The sequence below is a fragment of the Delphinapterus leucas genome, chromosome 2 (assembly GCF_059928025.1).
Source record: "Delphinapterus leucas isolate spDelLeu-1000000601 "Yukka" chromosome 2, BTC_Dleu_Yukka2, whole genome shotgun sequence".
NCBI classification, from domain to species: Eukaryota; Metazoa; Chordata; class Mammalia; order Artiodactyla; family Monodontidae; genus Delphinapterus; species Delphinapterus leucas.
This window is the reverse complement of record NC_143130.1, coordinates 80,104,838-80,126,922: the sequence shown is the minus strand read 5'-3', so window position 1 is coordinate 80,126,922 and position 22,085 is coordinate 80,104,838.

The window sequence follows — 22,085 nt, the reverse complement described above, 5'->3', positions numbered from 1 at the left end:
CCCTCAGTACACCGGAAAGTATTTCCAGAGACTGGATGCCATTTTGGAGTGTAAAGCCTTGGAAATCTGTGGAAGGTGACTTCTTATGTTGAATCTAGAAATGGGATGGCAGGAAGGGGTACTCTGACTCTTGGTGCCAGGAGACTCAAGTTCGGGTGCTCGTTCTGCCACAGGTGTTAACTGCAATGCAAGTCACTGAATGGCTCATCTTAGGGGTGTTTCTAGATTAGATATTGTACTGTATCAAGAAGTGTAGAAAAGTAATGAATTGTCATTCACCAGTTGTCAGGCATAAAGGACGCCTTTCCCCCTACTTCTCTGAGCCCTACTTTCCTTATCTGTCAAGTGGAAACACTAATAACTTGCTTATCCACCCCTCACCTCCCAGGACTGTTAACATGAGTAAAAAGAGAAAAGAGATTTGAAATTTCCATGCAAAGTTCAAAGTTCTACATAATCAGAAAGCACAAACGGAAATCATTTCTAGATTCTGATGAAGCTTTTCAGTCATTTCCAATCACAGGTTTAGGAAATTCATCCACCACGCTCTTGCTGTTGAGCCTGTGCTGGTTCAAGCATCACAGCCCAGATGGCCAGTGATCTCTTCTCTGGCCAGCTCCTTAGGGGTCAGCCTGGGTTTCTTGCTGGTTTGTCACTGCCTCACACTCTCTGCCCCTGACACTGCGGGGGTGGGGGCAAGAAACAGGGATGAACCTCTCGGCTTCCTCCTGAAACTGCCCTCCTCACAGTTTCTCAGCTGTGTCTTCCAGAGTCTTCTTTTTGAATTCTTGACTGGGCAATCACTTTCCTTAAACCAAGTCAGGTCTCCTGAATTCCTAGGGGCAGCAGAGCATAGGGGGAGCTTGTGGGACTTTGGGCTACAGATCATTAATTAATTATCCATGGATCTTCTGAGCCTTGGTTTTCTCATTTGTAAAATGGAGGTAATAAATCTACTTCACTGGGAATCTCTGGGGATGAGATAAAAGAACATGGGTGGAAGGACCTGGCATACTGTAGGAGCTAAAAGTGCATCCTTTTCCTTTTTCCTTCTCTCCCTCTTCCTTCCCCACTCAGCTGCCTGCAAGGCACTGTCTCCTCTCTCCTGATTAGGTGTTCCATTTACTCTCTTTGCAAAGGAGCTGCAGAAAGCAGATTTAGCCACATGTCTGTGCATTTTCCTGGAGAAGCCTTCACAAGACCACTTCTCCTTTTCCATACTGGCCTTCTCTGAGTTGTTCTAGAGTCTTCACATTTGGGAAAACATCTGGATGTCACCTAATTTTCATGTTGCATCTGGATGTGTCTCAGAGCCATACTGTAACTGCACACTGAGAATCATGTCATTTGTTCTGGAGCAAGCCTAGAGGCGGCTTTGTGTGGGTCTACACGTAGGTGCCGGAGGAAGGAAGAGGGAACTCGGAGGGCCTGCAGAGATGAGGAGTCAGGTAGGATCCTATTAAGTGGGTTTCACTGAAGGCTGTTGACACACTTCTCATAAACTCCCCGCTTCCTGCTGTTTTCACAGGAGAAAACACGATGAGGGCTGGAAGTCAAATTAAGCAATTAAGCAAAATTCCCCAAGTCACTTGAGCTATTCCTCTGAATCCAGGGTCCTGGGATAACACAGCCTGTCAGCGACCCCTGTTTCGTACCTGTCTTCCATCTCCATTCTGCAGAGGGACCAGAGAGATGATTCCAGAAGTGCTGCCATTGCTGGTATGTCCGTCCCTCCCGCTCTGGCGCTGGTGCCTCAGCTTCTACCCTCCACTGTCTCTTCATCCACCTTTCTCCTCTTTATTTTTGTCCACCTTTATGGCTGTCAGGGGGCTCTTGGATCATCTTTGTCATCATAAACTCATGGGTTCCAAAGTGTGCTCTGTGGAACACTTACTTGAGAACGTGCCTCAAAAAAAAATGGATCCCTGACCAACTGCCAGGAATGGCGCACACTGTGTCCCTCGTGGAGATTCTCAGTTCGTGTCACCTATTGAGAGCTCTGAAAAATTCCATAATAAATGGTTTAACATTGTTTAACTAGTTTTTCCCCAAACCTTTTTGATCATGGACCCTTTCCTATGAACTCCCAAGGAACACCTATCAGCAGGGTTTGGTGAACCACACTTTGGGAAAAGCTGGCATGAACAATGTATTATTTGTAGAAATGCTGTGAAGTCAAATTCGCTTATGAGAAATCGGGCATCAAAGGCCTATGTGCTGTGCTTTAATGAAAGTATGACATTCGTGTAGATCAGAGGTCCCCACCCCTTTCACCACAAAAGATCCTTTTTAGTTCTTTCCTCAAGGGATTCCATGTTTCGAAAGCTTTTATCTACCCAACAAACTACATTTATTGAATAATAATTTGTCCTTTGAGTTTTATTCATCAAAGACACATTGCTGCCAATTAGTGCTTCGGATCAGTCAGGATAACCACTGTTACCACACAGAGTTGATATGACTCCAGCCCAAAGCAAATAAACTTAATATTTTATTTAGTCTGGAACCTCACTGAGGTAAATGTATGATTTCCTTTGGGCTTTTTGAAATCTTGAAAACAGCTTACAGACCCCCTTGCTGCCTTCCCAGAGTGCAGGGTGGGTGGGAAGCAGGACTGTGTGTGGAAACCCAAGGAGGACACACATGGTTGGGAGGCAGGCAGGAAGGCAAAGGTTACTGGGGCTGCCCACGGACAGCGAGGACAGCCGCGGGGGTGGGGGGACGACGGGACAGCGTGAAGCGGCTACAGTCCCTGGGAAGCCCGAGGGTCCATGGATTATGGGGTCCAGATCTTGAAGAACAGAGGAGACGCCAAAGGCACGCACGTGGGGCTCCCCAAATGTGGGCAAGAACCTGGGCAAAGCGTATGTACCCATGTAGCCAGGTACCCGGAAGAGCTGGGGAGGAGGCCGGGGCCCAGGGGAGGGCAGGGTGGGGTGGGCGCTCTGCCGGCTGCTCTCCCCGGGCCTCCCCGATACCTGGTAGTTTTTATCATGAGCTACTAGGAGGTGAGTGAACTCAGTTTGGCCACCCTCGTGGTTTTTTGTTTGTTTGTTTGTTTTTTCGGTACGCGGGCCTCTCACTGTTGTGGCCTCTCCCGCTGCGGAGCACAGGCTCCGGACACGCAGGCTCAGCGGCCATGGCTCACGGGCCCAGCCGCTCCGCGGCATGTGGGATCTTCCCGGACCGGGGCACGAACCCGTGTCCCCTGCATCGGCAGGCGGACTCTCAACCACTGCGCCACCAGGGAAGCCCACCCTCGTGGTTTTTGATGGAGCCCTTGAGGGTTCGAGGCCCCTGAGGTACTGCCTTCTGTTCTGCGGCTGGCTCCCTCCTACCCCGGAAGAGCCTCGTGCGGACCTAGCGGCCGGCTCCCGCGGGAGACGGTGGGCATCCCGGAGCTCGGCCTCAGACGCCGAGGTCCGCGGGCTTCTGACATAGAGGCTCTCCTGGTGCGTTTGAAATGGGATCAGGTGCCCCGCGATCCGGTCTCCACTGGACGTTGCACAAGAGCTGTCGGGGCAGCTGTGGGTGCAGCAGGGTGGCCCCATTCCCTGCAGTCAGAGGGGGCTCCTCTGTGGGAGGGAAGTGCTCAGGCCAAGCCCTGTGCAGCTCGAACCGGCCTCCATGGGCCGGGCGCCCAGCCCTGTCCAGACACGGCCGTGGACCTCAACACCAGCCTTGCTTCTCGGCTCTCTTCTCTCATCAGCCAGGACGTTTTCACAGAAGATATACAATCTGTGCCTGGCAGAAGCCCGATTGCAAAAATAAATCTTTCCCTGAACATTTTCCAGGCCCATTTTAGAAACAAATCTGGGCGATGCCTTTTACTCATTTCCAAAGACAAACAGCCGACGCCTGAGGCGTCTATTCCCGCAGAAATGTTTCGAGAATGGGGGATGGGACCTGCCCTCAGAAGAGCCCACCCCGCTTTGAGCGGGGAGGGTGAGCAGCCCTGCGGATTGTGCCCCCACCAAACCGCCGCCGGGGTCTGGGGACACAGGTGGGAGGGAGCTCACAGGCCTGGGCTCCAGAATGGTGCAGCCTCGCAATGGGGGCCTCGCCTCCCCTTCCCCTCCCCCTCCCCTCCCCCTCCCCTTCCCCCTCCCCCTCCCCCTCCCCCTCCCCTTCCCCTTCCCCCTCCCCCTCCCCCTCCCCCTCCCCTTCCCCTTCCCCCTCCCCCTCCCCTTCCCCTTCCCCCTCCCCCTCCCCCTCCCCTTCCCCCTCCCCCTCCCCCTCCCCTTCCCCCCCTCCCCCTCCCCCTCCCCTTCCCCTCCCCTCCCCCTCCCCTCCCCTCCCCTTCCCCTCCCCTCCCCTTCCCCTCCCCTCCCCCTCCCCTCCCCTCCTCCTCCCCCTCCCCCTCCCCTTCCCCTCCCCTCCCCCTCCCCTCCCCTCCCCCTCCCCTCCCCCTCCCCCCCCTCCCCTCCCCCTCCCCTCCCCCTCCCCTCCCCTCCCCTCCCCCTCCCCCTCCCCTCCCCTCCCCTCCCCCTCCCCCCCCTCCCCCTCCCCCTCCCCTTCCCCTCCCCTCCTCCTCCCCTCCCCTCCCCTCCCCCTCCCCTCCCCTCCCCCTCCCCTCCCCCTCCCCTCCCCTCCCCCTCCCCTCCTCCTCCCCCTCCCCTTCTCCTCCCCTCCCCCTCCCTTCTCCTCCCCTTCCCCTCCCCTCCCCTTCCCTCCCCTTCCCCTCCCCTCCCCCACCCCTCCCGCTCCCACCTCCCCTGCCCAGGTTCTCCCACAGGTGGAGCCTTCCTGTGGCTTCCAGAAGCACTGACAGCTGCAGAGGCTACAACCTCCCCAGAACCCACCCACCCATTCTCTCAGTAAACATTTACACTGAGCACCTGTTAAGTCAACAGAGGCACCACGGTAGGGGCTACGGATTCAGCGTGAAGTGTGCCCACGGGGCCAGTGCGCGATGGGCCCTCCGTCCACGAACAACCACTGAATGAGTGAGTGATGCGGCCGTCACACAGGGCTGTAGTTTTCTGTGCTCTATCACGGCATTGTCTCATTTGATTTTTACAACAGCCCTGTGAGCTGGGAAGGAAGGAAGGGCGGGAGGGAGGGAGAAAAGGAAGTTCCTATTTACCCGGCCAGTGTCCTATGCTTTTATGTGCACTTATCTATTTATCTATTTACGTGCACTTTTTATCTATTTAATCCTCCCAACTAAACTATGTGGTAAGAAGGTACCTCGTCCTCACTTTCACAGAAAAAATAAAAACCAAGGCCCAAAGGAAGTGCCAGAGGAAGGACTGACCCAAGGTTGGCCTGATTCCAGAGACCCAAACTCTCTTGCACACAGGTATACTCACTCACGCACACATATACACGCATCTGCTCCACCGGCCCCTGCTCCCAGGATACCCAGTGACGGACCCACGCACCGACATTTACTTTCCCGCATTGGTAGGGAAATGTACCTGCTCTGCATCCTGAGTGCTCCTTTCTGCGCTTGGGGACCCAGGGCAAGCAGGAGAGCCCAGGTCCCTACCTCTACGTGTGCCACTGAGCATCGGAAGTGTGGCTAAATCTGAAATGAGATGCGCCGTGAGTGTAAAAAACACACGGAATTTCCAAGACTTAGTGAGAAAAAAGGAATGTAAAACATCCTGTACTTTATATGGATCGCGTGTCATGATTATGTATCTTTTAGATATATTGGGTTAAAGAAAAAATGTTTTTAAAAATAGTATTTCCTATTTCTTCTTTTTTTAATGTGGCTATTGAGACATGTAAAATCACTTATGTGGCTCATGTTCGTAGCTTGTATTATATTTCTGAGGAACAGCTCTGCTCTAGATGGAAAGACAGACTCTAAACAAGTAAACAAATACAGTAGAGAGGTGATTGCAAATAGAGAAGAGTGCCAGAGAGCAAATAATGCAGGCGGTGCGCTGAGAGGGGCTGGCAGGTGGACACAGGTGGCCAGGACCTGCTGGTCTCCCGTGGCAGGTGGGGAGAGGCAGGAGGCCCTCGTAACCATGAGGATAAGGCGTTTTCCACACTGGGGAGGTGCCGGGGCCTGTGTCCTAAAGAAAGGAGCCGCCGTGCAAAAATCCAGAGGGCTGTACAGACTCCCACTGTATTCTCACCCCACTGAGCCATGAGTCCTGGAGCTGCAAGGACCCTCAAGGTCACCACCTCCGCCTCTGGGTTTCAGAGGGTTGGTTTTTACCGAGGTCTGTTTACCGATGTAGGACTGGATGACTCTCATGTGCCTGCCCCGGTATTGTTTACTCCACAGAGGTCCTCTGCGTGCCTGTGACGGTCCAGTCAGCAATAAGCTCTGGGAAAGAAGTGGTGACAAAATCAAGTCCCTGTTCCCAGCAGCTCATAAACAAGGGTGAGGTGGCTGGAGCCAAACGGGCGAAGAAACATATATGTCAGGAGTGGTAGGTGAAAAAAAATCAAGAGGGAGAGAGGGTGGGTGGGAGCTGTGTTAGAGAGAAGGTGATATTTCATCAGGGACCTAAATGAAGTCAGGGAGGGAGCCCTGAGGACACTGAGGGGAAGAGCATCCCAGGGATCTGGAACAGCAAGTACAAATGTCCTGAGGTAGGAACCTGCCTCTCAAGTTCAACAACAGCATCAGGCCAGGGCCCTGGGGAAGAGTGAACAAGGGAAGAGTGACCAAGGTGAGGTCAGGGTGAGAACCTGGATGGATTCAGAGTCACGTGGATATTCTCTGTAAGTGGCAGTTATGATTATCATTATTATTATCATTACCACAGGTTTCCTAGAAAGATGACGACTGCCACCATTCGCAGGATCTTCCAAGATGAGGAGGTCCTCTGGCCCCAAGGCTTGGCACAAAAAAAATGGGATGGCCCGTGGCTGGCTGGGCACACACTGTCTTATGCTCAGCAACTTGTCTGTGAGACAAACCATACAGCGAGGCATTTGGACTGGGGGGGAGGGGGTCTTGGGGTGGAAGTTTGGAGCTATCAGAGGGGCAGGTGGCCCAAGTGATGACAGGACTCAGCGATTTCCTGCAATTAGGGAGCCAAGGCCCTAGTGGCTTGCTGAGGTTCTGCTCTTCCACCCTCTTCCATCCACCCTCTAGCCCTGGGTTTACCAGGCCCCTCCCCTACTCAAGAACCCACTGTGGCTCCCTGTTGCCTGCTGTTTTGTTCTTCAGTTGACCCTTTGCCACAGTGATCACTCATGCCCCTCAGGTCTCCCTGTCCAGTGATGATTTGCCAAAAAATGTTGGCTAAGACTGCTAGAGGAAATTACTTGTTTGTTTGTTTTGGGGTTTTTTTGCTAAGAGGGAAAGACCTGCCTTAACGAATATTTTTTTCCGAAGAAAATGATCCTTCTGACATTCTCTGAACCACAAAGCCAGGGCTACCTTGGCTCTCCCGGCACGTTGGGAGTGCTTCCCTGTCCCGCAGAGTGTGGCAGGCCCCAAGAGGCTGCGAGGCTGCACTTCTGCGGGCACAGCTGTGCTCACCAACCTGGCCTGGACTCGGGCCCTCCACAGGAGGCCGAGGGCTATTCTGACAGGCTTTTTAACATAGCAGGGTGCATTCAAAGACACAGGCCTCCCACCCCATCTGCATTCACTAAGCCAACATTCACTGAGGACCTACTGTGTGCCTGCCACTGTGCTGTGGCCTCACTGCTCAAAAGTGGTTTCTGTAGGGGCAGGCTTATTCCAGATAGGCTTCTAGTAAAGAATGGCCACCACCTGTTTTTTAGGATTCCTTGTAGAAACAGAAAATCATTTTTTATAATTAATTTTTATTGGAGTATAGTTGCTTTACAGTGTTGTGTTAGTTTCTCCTGTACAGCGGGGTGAATCAGCTCTACGTACACATACATCCCCTCTTTTTTGGATTTCCTTCCCCAGAAAACCATTCTTTTGAATCTAATAACCACAGTCCACCAAGCTTATAAAAATCTTTCCATATTCCATCACATCTCATGATGCCTGTTCTTTGGTCTCCAGGGGAGCTCTGGTGTCCTGAGCCTTCTGTTTGCTCTTAATCAGGAAGATAGGCATCATTCCATAGCAGTTTGCAAACGGGAGTCGGAAAGGTAAGTGACTTTCTTAAGATCACACAGCCACACAAGCTGGAGCTAGGGTGGAAGCCCCATGCCTGAATCTAGAGGGGTCTCCACTCCGGATGCACAGGGAATCACTAGGGGAACTTTTACAACTGCCAACCCCTCAGCGGCTGCCCCCAGAGGGTCCAATTTAATTGATTTAATGGGCGGGGCCTGGGCAGTGGTAGGGGGCAGGTTAGAGCGCCCCAGGTGATTCTAATAGGCTGCAGGAGCTGAGAATCACTGTGCCAGAGCCTGTAGCACAAGCACACTGGCTCAGGCGCAGAGGAGCCATCCCGGCTCTGCCACTAACTTGCTGTGTGCAAAGCCCATAACCTCTCTATTCTTCAGTTTCTTCATTTGTCAAAAGGGAGATCTCTTTCAGGGTCTCTTTCACATGTGGGATCTGTGAGTCATGGGGTAATGGGAAGACGCTTGAAGCCCTCAGCGGGGTGCGACTGCGGGAAGGGGCTTGATGTCCTGGCCCCCCTGCCTGAGGCAAGTGGGGAGAGCGGGGCTCGTCTCCTAACGTGATTCTCGGAACTCGTCTCTGTTCTCCGTTCCCGGTGGTGAAAAGCGTGTTGCAGAACAAACAGAACTATGCCTGTTTCCCAAATGATGAAGGTGAGTTCACCTCCTTGGGTGGTTTTTCAGTGTTTCTGAGACAGAGTTCACTTTTCTTCTGGGACACTTTGGGGCGCACTGGGACCTTAACGGGGGAGGTTAGGGGCTGGGGAGGTGTGAGAGGCCCCTCCTCACACCACAGCACACCTAGTACTGTGCTCAGAGAGGGCCTCAGAGAGCTCCAGAGTCGGGCGGCGGTATGGCCGAGGCGTTGAGAATAAGAGGGCGGGAGGGCTGGCCTGAGCCCCCAGGAACTGCCCGAAGCCGCTCTCCTGGCAGGAGGGAGGCCACGCCCTTGAGCCCTGGAGGGGCAGGTGTCACTGCACCTTCGGACTGAAGTGAGGGGGAGGGGACTTCCCCGTAGAGGGACAGGCACCCCTGTCGTGAGCTGAGCCCCCGAAGGTGGTCCCGGCGTTCTCTGTCTGACTCAGAGGATGTTTTTCTCCTCGGCACCTGGTTCAGGGCCGCCCGGAGGATGCGTGTTGACCGGCCAACGTTCCCACTACAAATGTGGGCCCCGGAGCCAGAATTTCTTGATTATGAAAAAGTACTTCCTGCCGGCAGCGCCTCAGGAAGTGGATCGTAAAAGTTCTTTTCCCCGCGCTCCTCTTCGTTGCTGGGGCCTCTGCGTCCAGAGTCTGGAACGCGAACCCTGCGCGGCCAGGACACAGCGGCGGGCCCTGAGCGGCAGTGCGGGACAGCGGCTCCCCCCGGCAGCTGTCCCAGGTTGCCGCGTCAGGGCAGTGGGTGTGGATCCGCGCCGCGACCTCAGGCGCAACAGTTAGCAGTTTCCTTCCGTTTCCTAGCTCCCAGGCTCAGAAGGAAACCCTTTCGGTTGTGTGCGAGGACCTTTTCTGCTCCCTGGGGTCCAAGGAAGTGGAGCTCTGGGCCTCAGGTCACCGTGGCACTGCCGAGACTGGCTCTTCACTCGTCTTGGTCCCTGGGGGGCAGCGGTGCCATCGAGTCCGGGTGCAGCCCCCTGGTCTTCACGCCCTGTCCCTGTGGGCAGTCGTGGCCAGCCCACCCCGACGCGACTCCTCCCCCTTTGCCGAGATCACCACCCCTGTGCCCCCGTCTCAGTCGACTCCCCTCTTCAACTCAAGCCGCCACTCTCATCCCCCCTTCCCTCTGGAACCACACAGATGGCTCCCTCTCCCCCGCCCCAGGGGCCTAAAACTTAACAGCTCTTTACTTGCGGAGTTGGGGTGGGTAGGTGAGAGAGTGCACCCTTTCAGAAACCCCAAAATGACCTCTGCTTCCCAGGATGGGAAACGGGGAAGGGGAAGGAAGAAGCTCTATTCTTCCTTTGGGCATTCAGAACAAAAGCATTAGCGAATGCCACTTCTACCCACACCCACACGGCTGAAACCAAACCAAACCCCAAAGACCGATTTTTTGGTTTTACTAAATTGCTCACCTTGTTACATTAGCCTCATTTCACAGACAAAGAAACCAAGGCTTAGAGGGTTTAGTTACTTCAACTGCCACTTAGCCTTGGGTCAGAGTTTACAGAGATACCCGCCTCACCATTTGCATACTCGGTGGGACCAGTGTCAGGTGGTGGGCACTGCCCCAAACTGTGTCCGCATGGCTCTAAGCAGTTACTCACCTGCTGGGACACACCCTCCATTACAACTTTAGCCACAGCCAGCAAACGGGTAGGACTTGACCAAGAGACAATTACATTCCAGCCACTGAAGACAGAACTAGCTAAGCCTCCTTCAGGAATGCAACACCATGGCTTAGGACTCTACAGCTTAGGTGTGCTTGATTTTGATCACCTCTCCTGGACCAGACACCGTGCTCACAGTTTTACTTATATTATCATATCATCCCCACAAAAATCCTACTATTATCTTTGCTGTCCAGATAAGGAAAAGGTTGCTAAGAGCGCTGAGTAACTTTCCCAAGTCCTGTAATAAGCAGGTTGGCTAAGTGGGATATGAGCCTGAATCTCCTAATTTTAATCCCCTGTTCTTCCCATAATGTATCAGTGAAGGTAACTGGGCAATTTCATTTTTCAGAGAAATGAAAGCAAGAGAGGGGAATGCCAATGTTCACTCCTTTCATTTGTGGTGACACACGGGTAGACAGTGGACCACAGGGAAAGCAATCAGACATTTCAGTCTCAGGAACTCAGTGATGGGAGAGCAGCCACTACAGTGGTTATTCCACAAAGGACCACCAGGTAGCACCATTGCACAACAGCTGCGTACCCAACAGCTCAACTCAGACTGGAATGGGAAGATGCAGCCCGGAGGAGTGGCCTGCTTTTCATTAAGTCACTCGAATGACCTGGTAAGTCTAATGAGGCTGTGTCCATGCCCAGCCATTGCTCATGCTCTCCTGATGTCCAGAGCTGCTCTGTGAATAAGGAACTCAGTCAGCTCCTGTCCATTTACTAACCCATCTATTTAGCAAAGATATGCTTTGTACTTTGTAACTACTTAAAATATCTTGACTTTTTTTTTTAAGTTTCTTTTATTTATTTATACATATATTTCTGGCTGCTTTGGGTCTTCGTTGCTGCGCACGGGCTTTCTCTAGTTGTGGTGAGCAGGGGCTACTCTTCGTTGCGGTGCGCGGGCTTCTCATTGCAATGGCCTCTCTTGTTGCGGAGCACGGGCTCTAGGCACACGGGCTTCAGTAGTTGCAGCATGCGGGCTTCAGTAGTTGTGGCATGTGGGCTCAGTTGTTGCAGTGCGTGGGCTCAGTAGTTGTGGCTTGCGGGCTCTAGAGCGCAGGCTCAGTAGTTGTGGTGCACGGGCTTAGTTGCTCTGCGGCATGTGGGGTCTTCCCAGACCAGGGATCAACCCCATGTCCCCTGCATTGGCAGGCGGATTCTTGACCGCTGCACCACGAGGGAAGTCCCAGATCTTTTAATATAATTTGATCTGTTTCTGAAAAGGTTGTGTTCCTTGTCTAGAGGTGCAGGGGGCAAGGGTGAAGTTCTTTAATGGAGGTCCCTTTTGGCCTGAGGAGGTGGCAGGGAGAGGTGCTGGGTCTGGGTTGAAGGTGAAGGGGTCAGCAGTCATGAAAGGGCAGAGCCATGGTTTGACTGGATTGAGGGCCTGGCGGGCAGCTTTGTACAGTCTACCCATGGCCTCTGTACAGCGTCAGGAACTTGGAAAACTTTGGAACTGGAGAGAGGAGGGGAGCAAAGTGGGTAATAAACAGCATTTCTCACACTGTTGATGGACACAGTCCTCTCCATTGCTAACCTGGTTCTTGGATTTGGGATGTTCCTAGGGTGGGCGTGGTGGGCAGGAGCCAGGAGCCCAGGAAGTCTCCAGGTTGTCTCCACCTTGGCTCCAAGGGTGTCTGTCACACACTCTGCAAATGAAGGCAGTGTCAGGACCCTGACACTGTGGAGAAACAGGAAGTCAAACCGAGGCCCCAGACTTTGAAATGTGAAGAGATGGGTCTTTCCTGACGGAGGGAAGTAATGGGGCAGGCAGAGCCTTGAGTGGTGATGTCCACACAGGGAACACACAATCCCAAGTGTGATGTGCCCAGGATTACCTTCAAAGAGCAGGTGAAGTAGGAGTCTGCTTAACAACCTCTGAGAAGTCAGAACTAGGCAATGGGTCGGGATAGGAGTCAGAGAAGCACAGGCTGTAGGGCAGTGCCTGCTGCCTGTAGCCCAAGGAAGCAGATCCAGGGGCAGGATGGAGACTGGCTTCCTACGGAGGGTCCAGGCAGGACCTCGGGCTGAGTGCCGAGTGCACCTCGGAGGGCTGATTGCTGAACTCTGACCTGTCGGCAAGGACCCACCTCAATGAGGGAGGGTCCAAAGCTCTCAGACAGCGTTTTTTGTTTTTATTTTCTCTGAAACCTTAGCCCTTTGTACAATGAATAGTCAGTATTGGTGAATTTGCTGGAAGGAATGTGGGGTGCTGGGCAGAGATCCTAAGCTGTGCTGAAGAAAGTATAAAGTGGTGTGACAAACTTTGTGGATTACAGCTTTTTTTTTTACCAACCTCTTGTCTTATGCTGACAGGTGTCCAGTTATTTTTATAACTATCGCACAAGATCTGTAAAGAATGAAAAATGAGTATTTTTAAATGTCGTATAAAAATAATTGCTATGACTTATTTAAATATAGTTACAAAGGAAGTTCATAACAGAATTTGCATTCAAGTATCATTACTATACTATACTATACTATACCTCAGAAAATTTTTCCTTCTGCACAGCCCTCTTATGTGGAAGCATAACATGTCATAAACAGTTTTCTATAAGAAAACATAAAAGTAGATTATCAACAAATAAGATTAATAAACACAGCATAACCTCTATACACTGTAGAAATATTTATGTTTACTTAATGGGATTTAAAGGGCTTGGAATATTTTTATGTGTCTTGCATATCATTGACAACTCAAAGGGCCTTCAGGGTATTAAATCTAAATTCTAGTCTGTGTACAGGTGATGCCAGCTCCCAAGTATTATGGGCTGACTTGTGACCCCCCGCCCCAAAATTCATATGTTGAAATCCCAATCCCCAGTACCTCGGAATGTGACTGTATTTGGAGACAGGTTCTGTACAGGGATAATTAAGGTAAAATGAGGTCATTAGTTGAGACCTCAATCTAATATGACTGTGTTCTTATGAGACGAGGGAGTTTGGAGACAAGATACACAGAGGGAAGACCCTATGAAGACATAGGGAGAACACAGCCATCTGCAAGCCAAGGAGAGAGGCCTCGGGAGAAACCAGCCCTGCTGACACCTCGATCTTGGACTTCTAGCCTCCAGAACGGTGAGAAAATAACTTCCTGTTGTTGAAGCCCGCCTTGTCTGTGGTCCTTTGATATGACAGTCCTGGCAAATGAATACACTGAGTTACACAGACTAACGGGGAAGACGCCGTAAGGATAGAAGAAGCTAAGATTGCTTCTTTCAGCGATAAGTCCCTTTTCCCAGAATAATTTGTGCCTGTCCTCTTTTTTTTTTTTAATAAATTTATTTTACTTTTGGCTGCTTTGGGTCTTCATTGCTGCACGTGGGCTTTCTCTAGGTGCGGTGAGCGGGGGCCACTCTTTGTTACGGTGCGCGGGCTTCTCATTGCGGTGGCTTCTCTTGCTGCGGAGCACAGGCTCTAGGTGTGCAGGCTTCAGTAGTTTTGGCTCGCAGGTTCTAGAATGCAGGCTCAGTAGTTGTGGTGCACGAGCTTAGTTGCTCCCTGGCATGTGGGATTGTCCCAGACCAGGGCTCGAACCCGTGTCCCCTGCATTGGCAGGCGGATTCTTAACCACTGCGCCACCAGGGAAGCCCTGTACGTGTCTTCTTAAAGTAGCTATTTTCACCAAAGAGAAAATCATGAATTTTCAAATTTCAAACATGTTCATTTGTTTCTATGTGACTGTATATGGTTTGAAAGTGACAGTCACCCTTCTGAGCGAGTCCCCTGTCTCCTAAAGAGTCATGGCCTGTGCTGTGCCCAGGCTGGGGCTCCAGTCTGGGAAGATAAATGAGCAGACTCACCAGGTCCTGCGCCCTGTGGATCTCTGATGCATGCATCTGGGCCTGGCACAGGGAGCCCTGGGGGCTTGGGCAGGGCCAGCCAGACAGCGAGGTGAATTCCAGGCCCTGAGACCAGCTGCAGCAAGCTCTGCAAAGCCCCTGAGCAGGGCAGGGCCGGAACAAATGCCAAAGGTGGTCAGGGAGTACTAGCCGTGTAGGTGTTGCCTGGTCCCTGCCAGGGTCTCCCACCTAGAACTGGACACCTGGTCAGTGCTCTATTTTGAAAACAGTCGCTAATTGTTTTTAAAATAAATAGCTGGTGGGCTGAGTAGTACTTTTCAAAAATTGGTTTTCTGTGGATGGGCTGGATTCTCCTAACACACAAAGAAGATTTTCTGGGGGAAAAACTCCAGAATCTATAGCTCTAGGCATATGAGGTTGACAGGCCAAGGAGAAAAATTAATTATTTTAGAGTTCTATTGTTTGGCAGTTGGCATCCTGCTGGCATCGCTGCATACAGGTACCTGAACTTCTTCTGCAATAAAACCGTATTAATTTGAAATCCAAAGAACAAAAAGAAAAGTTCTCCAACCCCCACTGGATTTTGCATTTACCAGGTTCGGCTTATCTCAGCACTTTTATTAAACAGTAAAAAAAGGCGTCTGGTTGGTTGGGGCCTAGCAGTGGCTTTGAAATAGTCGCTATTTTTAATTAACCAGGACTGAAGTAATGAGGTTTTACTGTAATTTGGTATGATTTAATTAACTCTAACTTCTCATGAGGCCTTAAACCTCCCTGCCCCAACCAAGACAGCCCTCAGCCAATTGCTTGGATTAGGTGTTTCCCAAGACAGTGGAGCCTCTGGGAAGGCTGGCCTTGCTCTGCCCCTCAGGGCAGTAGTGGGGACCCCACTTTTGCTCAGCAGCTTATGGAGTAACCTGTTTTTCTGGGTTTTTTATTTGCCATTGCTGCCAACTCAGCATGTCTGCAGGCTTGTCACCTTCCTCTCCCCCTGGGTCCCCTGCCACACGTGGTTCATCCACAGGCTCCGAGGCTCAGAACCACCCTTAACAAGGCTTCTCCTTTTCCCTCAAACTGTACCAAACCCTGTGCCATCTTTCTTCTTAAAGCCTGTCCATCTCTGTGGTCGCCCCTCCATGGTCCTAGGCTCCCTGCCCTTCTTCTTAGCCTGCTCAATCCTTTCCCTTTTCAAATGACCCTCTCATTCTTCTGCAACAACACTCTCGTAGCTGCCCAGGGCCCATCGGAGGTTGTCCTTGTTCTGCAGAGCTCCAGGAATTGGTGGGGAGGCCTTGAGGTGAGGATGAGGGGACAGAGGGGATGGAGGGAGCCTGGACAAGCCACTTTGTTCTCCCCACCTCTGCTCTGACCAGAGTGGCCCTTCTTTCTCCTTGGATTCATGCATGAAGCTTCTGGGTAATATTTGATGTGGCAACCAAAGGTGTCTGTTGCTAAAAATAAGTTAGAAAACCACTTATCTGTACAATAGGACCTCCAGTTTAACAATCATGACCCCAAACCATGTAACAAAGGCCGCCTCTCTGCTCTTTTCCACTTCTCCCTCTCTCCAAAACCACTCACCCATTGGGTCTTGAGAGCATCTTGTCATTTCGCACATTCGTACCTGGAATAAAAGGCCCCTCTTCTCCGTCCTTCTAATTCCTAGTTATTGAAGGCCTAGCAGAGATCTCACCTGCCCCTGATGTGGCTGTGTCTGCCCTGACCGCTGGGGCTGGAAGGCTCTCTCTCATCCCGCAGGCCCCTGCTCTTCTCCCTGGCCACAGCTGGATGGACCAGGGGACCCTTCACGGGCCTCTGGGGCCTGGCACAGAAACACATGCCTGCCGGAGAGTGTGGGATGGAGAACTGAGACTCAGCCATTAGGTGAGCGTGACTGATGCCTGGGCAGAGGGACCACATGGAGCCTGGAGCCACTTGTCAGTCAAAATTGGGAGATGGGGGTACAGAGGCTGTGGGTAAACTGAGAGAGGTAGTGAGCAGAGGCAGGAGAGTGAGGAGGATAGATGGGGTGGGAGGCAGAGAGAGAGAGAGAGAGACCCGATTCTTGTCCTCATTTGTGAGACCCCCAAGGAGGTCTTGCAGCAAACCTTCCCTTTAGTGGAGCCCACTTGCTGGGGCCTCTGTTCCTGCCAACAGAAGAGCTAGTTCACATCTCCTGGACTGGACCTTGAGCGCCTCGAGGGCAGATGTTGTGTCTCATTCAGCTTTTATTCCCCGCAGCACGTACCACAGGAGCGCGGCAGGAAGCGTGCACATGGGAACCAGCGCTACCTGCCTGCCTCGAAAACATGGCGTGTTTGAGCTTTAACGCTGAGTGTGTGCACCCAAGCCTGGGTAAGGAGTTATTCAAAACCCATGGGCACTTCACACCCACCAGGAGGGCCATAATCAAAAAGATGACAGTAACAAGTGTTGTTAAGGATGTGGAGAGATATCAGAACCCTCATACGTGCACCAGCTGTGGGAAACAGTCTTGCAGTTACTCAAAATGTTAAACATAGAGTCATCGTATGACCCAGCAGTTGTACTCAAGAAAAATGAAAACATCCATCCATCCAAAAATTTGTACATGGATATGCACAGCACCATTATTTATAATGGCCCAAAATTAGAAACAACCCAAATGTCCATCAGCTGACGAATGAATAAACAAAATGTGGTCTGTCCATATAATGGCTTATTATTTCAGAATAAAAAGGGATGAAGTACCGATACCTACTACAACATGGATGGACCTTGAAAACACTGAGCTAATTGAATATGCCAGTCGCAAAAGACCACACTTGATTCCATTTATATGAAATGTCTAGAATAGAAAAATCCATAGAGATAGAAAGTAGATTAGTGGTTGCCAGGACCTGGGGTTAGGGGAGAATGGGGAGTGACTGCTAATGGGAATGGGCTTTCTTTTGCGGGGGATGAAAATGTTCTGGAATTAGTGATGATGGTTTCACAACCTTGTGAATATACTAGAAACGCACTGAACTGTACACTTCAAAATGGTGAATTTTATAGTGTGTGAATTATATCTCAATTAAGAAAAAAACATGGGCAGCCCTAACGATTGAATATCTAAGCAGTAAGCAGCAGTGATGGCTAATATGGTCAAAAGAGAGACAACCAAACATGCGCCTCCTTTGGAAGAAGGAGGCTCCACCACCTGTGAAGGAGGTTTGCCAAAAAAAAAAAAAAAAAAGGAACCTGAGTCCAGTCAAGCCCGTAGCTCCAACACAAACTTGCAGGAAATAGAGAGGCAGAGGAACATGTAAAATGACACCACGGGGAAGTAGTCCAGACTGCAGGAAACTGTATTGGACAAACAACTCAGTTACTTCAACAAATGAATTCCAAAGGAGAAAAGAAAAAGAGACCATGGGGGAACACACACATTAAAAGAGACAAATCAACCAATTGCTCTGTGTGGAAGTTACCTTATCCTGAGTCAAATAACCTGTTTAAAAGAATTAGGGCATTTGACACTTTGGGAATTTGAACACTGACTGGATATTTGATAATATTGAGGCATTATTATGATTCAGATTTTTTCCCAGCTTTATTGAGATATAATTGGCATATAACACTGTAAATTTAAGCTGTGCAGAGTTGATTTGATACACTTACATACTGCAATGTGATTACCACCATAGTGTTAGCTAACACCTCCATCATGTCTTATGATTGACATTGCTTGTTTGTCTTGAGAACATTTACGATCTACTCTCTTAGCAGCTTTCAAGTACATAGTACAGTATTGTTATCTATAGTCACGATGCGGTGTGTTAGATCCCCAGAACTTATCCATTTTCTAACCGGAAGTTTGTACACTTTGACCAGCAACTCCCCATCTCCCCTGCCCCCAGCACCTGGTAACCACCATTCAGCTCTCTGCTTCTACAAGTTTGGTCTTTTTAGATTCCACATATAAGTAAAATCTCACAGTATTTCTCTTTCTCTGTCTGACTTGTTTCACTCAGCATAATGCCCTCGAGGTCCATCCCTATTGTCCCAAATGGCAAGAGTTCCTTCTTCTTATGGCTGAATAATATTCCATTGTATAAATATACCAACTCTGGGGCTTCCCTGGTGGCACAGTGGTTAAGAATCCGCCTGCCAATGCAGGGGACACAGTTTCAAGCCCTGGTCTCGGAAGATCCCACATGCCGTTGAGCAACTAAGCCCGTGCACCACAACTACTGAGCCTGTGCTCTGGAGCCCGCCAGCCACAACGACTGAAGCCCATGCGCCTAGAGCCCATGCTCTGCAACAAGAGAAGCCACTGCAATGAGAACCCCGCGCACCACAATGAAGAGTAGCCCCTCCTCACCGCAACTAGAGAAAGCCCGCGTGCAGCAATGAAGACCCAACGCAGCCAAAAATAAATAAATAAAATAAGTTTATAAAAATAAAATATACCACATCTTCTTTATTCATTCATCAACAGCTATTTAGGTTGTTTCCATGTCTTGGCTATTCTGAGTAATACTGTAATGAACATGGGAGTGCAGATATCTCTTTGAAATCCTAACTTCATTCCCTTTGGATATATAGCCAGAGGCGGGCTTGCTAGATCATATGGTAGTTCTATTTTTAATATTTTGTGGAACCTCCAAACTGTTTTCCATAGTGACTGCACCAATTTACATTCTCACCAACAGTGCACAAGGTCTTTTTTCCACATCCTTGCTAACACTTATCTCTTGTCTTTTTTTTTAATGTAGGTTTTATAAATTATTTTTCTTTTTAAAAATTTTATTTATTTATTTAATTTATTTTTTTTATACAGCAGGTTCTTATTAGTCATCCATTTTATACACATCAGTGTATACATGTTAATCCCAATCTCCCAATTCATCCCACCATCACCCTCCCCCCTGCCACTTTCCCCCCTTGGTGTCCATACGTTTGTTCTCTACATCTGTGTCTCAATTTCTGCCCTGGAAACCGGTTCATCTGTACCATTTTTCTAGGTTCCACATATATGTGTTAATATACGATATTTGTTTTTCTCTTTCTGACTTACTTCACTCTGTATGACAGTCTCTAGATCCATCCACGTCTCTACAGACGACTCAATTTTGCTCCTTTTTATGGCTGAGTAATATTCCATTGTATATATGTACCACAACTTCTTTATCCATTTATCTGTCGATGGGCATTTAGGTTGCTTCCATGACCTGGCTATTGTAAATAGTGCTGCAATGAACATTGGGGTGCATGTGTCTTTTTGAATTATGGTTTTCTCTGGGTATATGCCCAGTAGTGGGATTGATGGATCATATACAGTAATTCTATTTTTAGTTTTCTGAGGAACCTCCACACTGTTGGCCACACCATGTGGCATGTGGTATCTTAGTTCCCCGGCCAGGGATCAAACCTGGGCTCCCTGCAGTGGAAGCACAGAGTCTTAACCACTGGACCACCAGGGAAGTCCCATTATCTCTCATATTTTTTGATAAAAGCCAGTCTGACAGGTGCGAGGTGATACCTCATTGTGGTTTTGATTTGCATTTCCCTGATGATTAGTGATGTTGAGCATCTTTTCATGTACCTGTTGGAATTTGCATGTCTTCTTTGGAAAAATGTCTATTTAGGTCCTCTGCCCATTTTTTAATCATACTGTTCTTTTGCTATTGAGCTGTATGAGTTATTTATATATTTTGGATATTAACCCCTTATCCAATAGATGGTTTATAAACATTTTCTCTCATTCCATAGGTTGCCTTTGATTTTGTTGATACATATTTTTTTGCTGGTTAGAAGCTTTTTAGTTTGATGGAGTCCCACTTACTGATGTTTGTTTTTTTGTTTGTACTTTCGGTGTTTTATCAAAAAAACTGTTGCTAAGACACATGTCAAGGAAATTTTTCCCTATGTTTTCTTCTAGGAGTTTCAAAGTTTCAGGTCTTACATTTAAGTCTGTAATCCATTTTGAGTTAATTTTTTTGTGAGTGGTATAAGATAGGGGTTCTGTGTGTGGTTATCCAGTTGTCCTGGATTTCAAAGAGATATCTCCAGTTGAAGAAACTCTTATTTCCCCATTGAGTATTCTTGGCTCCTTTGTCAAATATTAGTTGATTGTATGTGCGTGAGCTTATTTCCATGCTCCTGATTCTGTTCCATTGGTCTATGTGTCTGTTTTTATGCCAGTAGCATACTGCTTTGATTAATATAGCTTTGTAATATAGTTTGAAATCAGGAGGTTTGCTACCTCCAGCTTTGTTCTTCTTGATCAGGATTGTTTTGGCTATTCCGTCTTTTGTCAAATTTTAGGATTTTTAAAAAATGTCTGTGAAAAATGCCATTAGAATTTTGATATAGATTGTGCTGAATATTTTCAGATTTGTTAATAATATTTTGGGTTGTGTTGTTGTTGTTTTTTGTTTGTTTTTGTATTTTTTAAAGAGTCCTTGTCTTTTAGAATTGCTGAGATATTTACAGGAAAAAAATATGATACTTGGGATTTATTTCCAAATAATTAAGAGGGAGGGATATGAGTGGAGGTATAGATAAAATGAGATTGGTCATAAGTAGACAATTGTTGAAGCTGGGTGACAGGTATATGGGGGTTCATTGTATGTTCCTACTTTTGTATGTTTGAAAATTTCCATATTTCCATATTTATTTTTAATTTAAAAATAAACAAGAAGAATTGAAAGAGAAAAATCATGTTTTGTTGTTTAGTTGTTGAGGCCTGACATCTGTCAACGGTTGACTACCAGCCTGGCTTTGACTGGTCTGCTGGCTGAACCCGAGTGTCTCCACCCTTGTTCCCTCCCTCACTGCCCCACGGGCCCTTCCCAGGAGGGAGCACTCTCAGCGGCCTGTGGACTCCCGTGGACCCAGGTGGGAAGAGCAGGTGATCACATGAGACCACCACTGTTGTGGACCATATAATGATTCTACGCTATGGCCCTCCAGTAATCAGAACCCTTGAGAAAGCAAAGAGCTGAGGTGTGTGAGAAGGAGGAAAGGGAGGAAACCTTGGATCAGAGGTTGGGGAAAATTCTGGTCAAAGGAGTGAGTTGAATTAGAGCGACAGGTAAATCAAGCAAACCATCTTTGAATGCATTTCTTTCTCTTTTTTTTTGCTGTACGCGGGCCTCTCACTGTTGTGGCCTCTCCCGTTGCGGAGCACAGGCTCCGGACGCACAGGCTCAGCAGCCATGGCTCACGGGCCCAGCCGCTCCGCGGCACGTGGGATCTTCCCGGACTGGGGCACGAACCCGTGTCCCCTGCATCGGCAGGCGGACTCTCAACCACTGCGCCACCAGGGAAGCCCTGAATAAATTTCTTAATGAAAATTAAAAACTCTGCAGGCAGATGTACTTCTCCTTTGCTTGAAGATGACCACTTTGGAAATGACTGGTGCCTCAATGGAAGGTCAGTTGCAGGCTGGCTGTTTCAGAACAGAGAACACATTTCTCATTGAAGCAATGTTATATGTGGTGTTGGGTTCCCAAGTTCTCCCTTAATCTTTAAAATTTTATATAATCTTTAAAAAATGTGAATCACTATGTTGTACACCTGAAATTTATATACTACTGTAAATCAACTATACCTCAATAAAAAAAAGGAGCCAAGATATCTGAAAGACTAGACACTTATCCTTAAAAACAAATTGATTTATGTTAGTTCCTCACCATATGTTGAATGGGAGTTTGTAAGGAAAAGCAATTCAATTATTTAACAAAAAGAAGCTACAATTATTTGGTTACATCTGAGTGTTATTTGTGAAACTTCAATGAAATTGTCTTGCCAACTTAAGGAAAATTAAAAACTTCAAGTGAAAAAATAAAGTTTACTCAGCTAGTTTAAATGCTGAGCATTTGCACCTGAAATAGTGAAGACAAATTTCAAGGTTTGGAAAGTTAGAAAACACGTGTGTTACACGTCAGGTTAGCAGA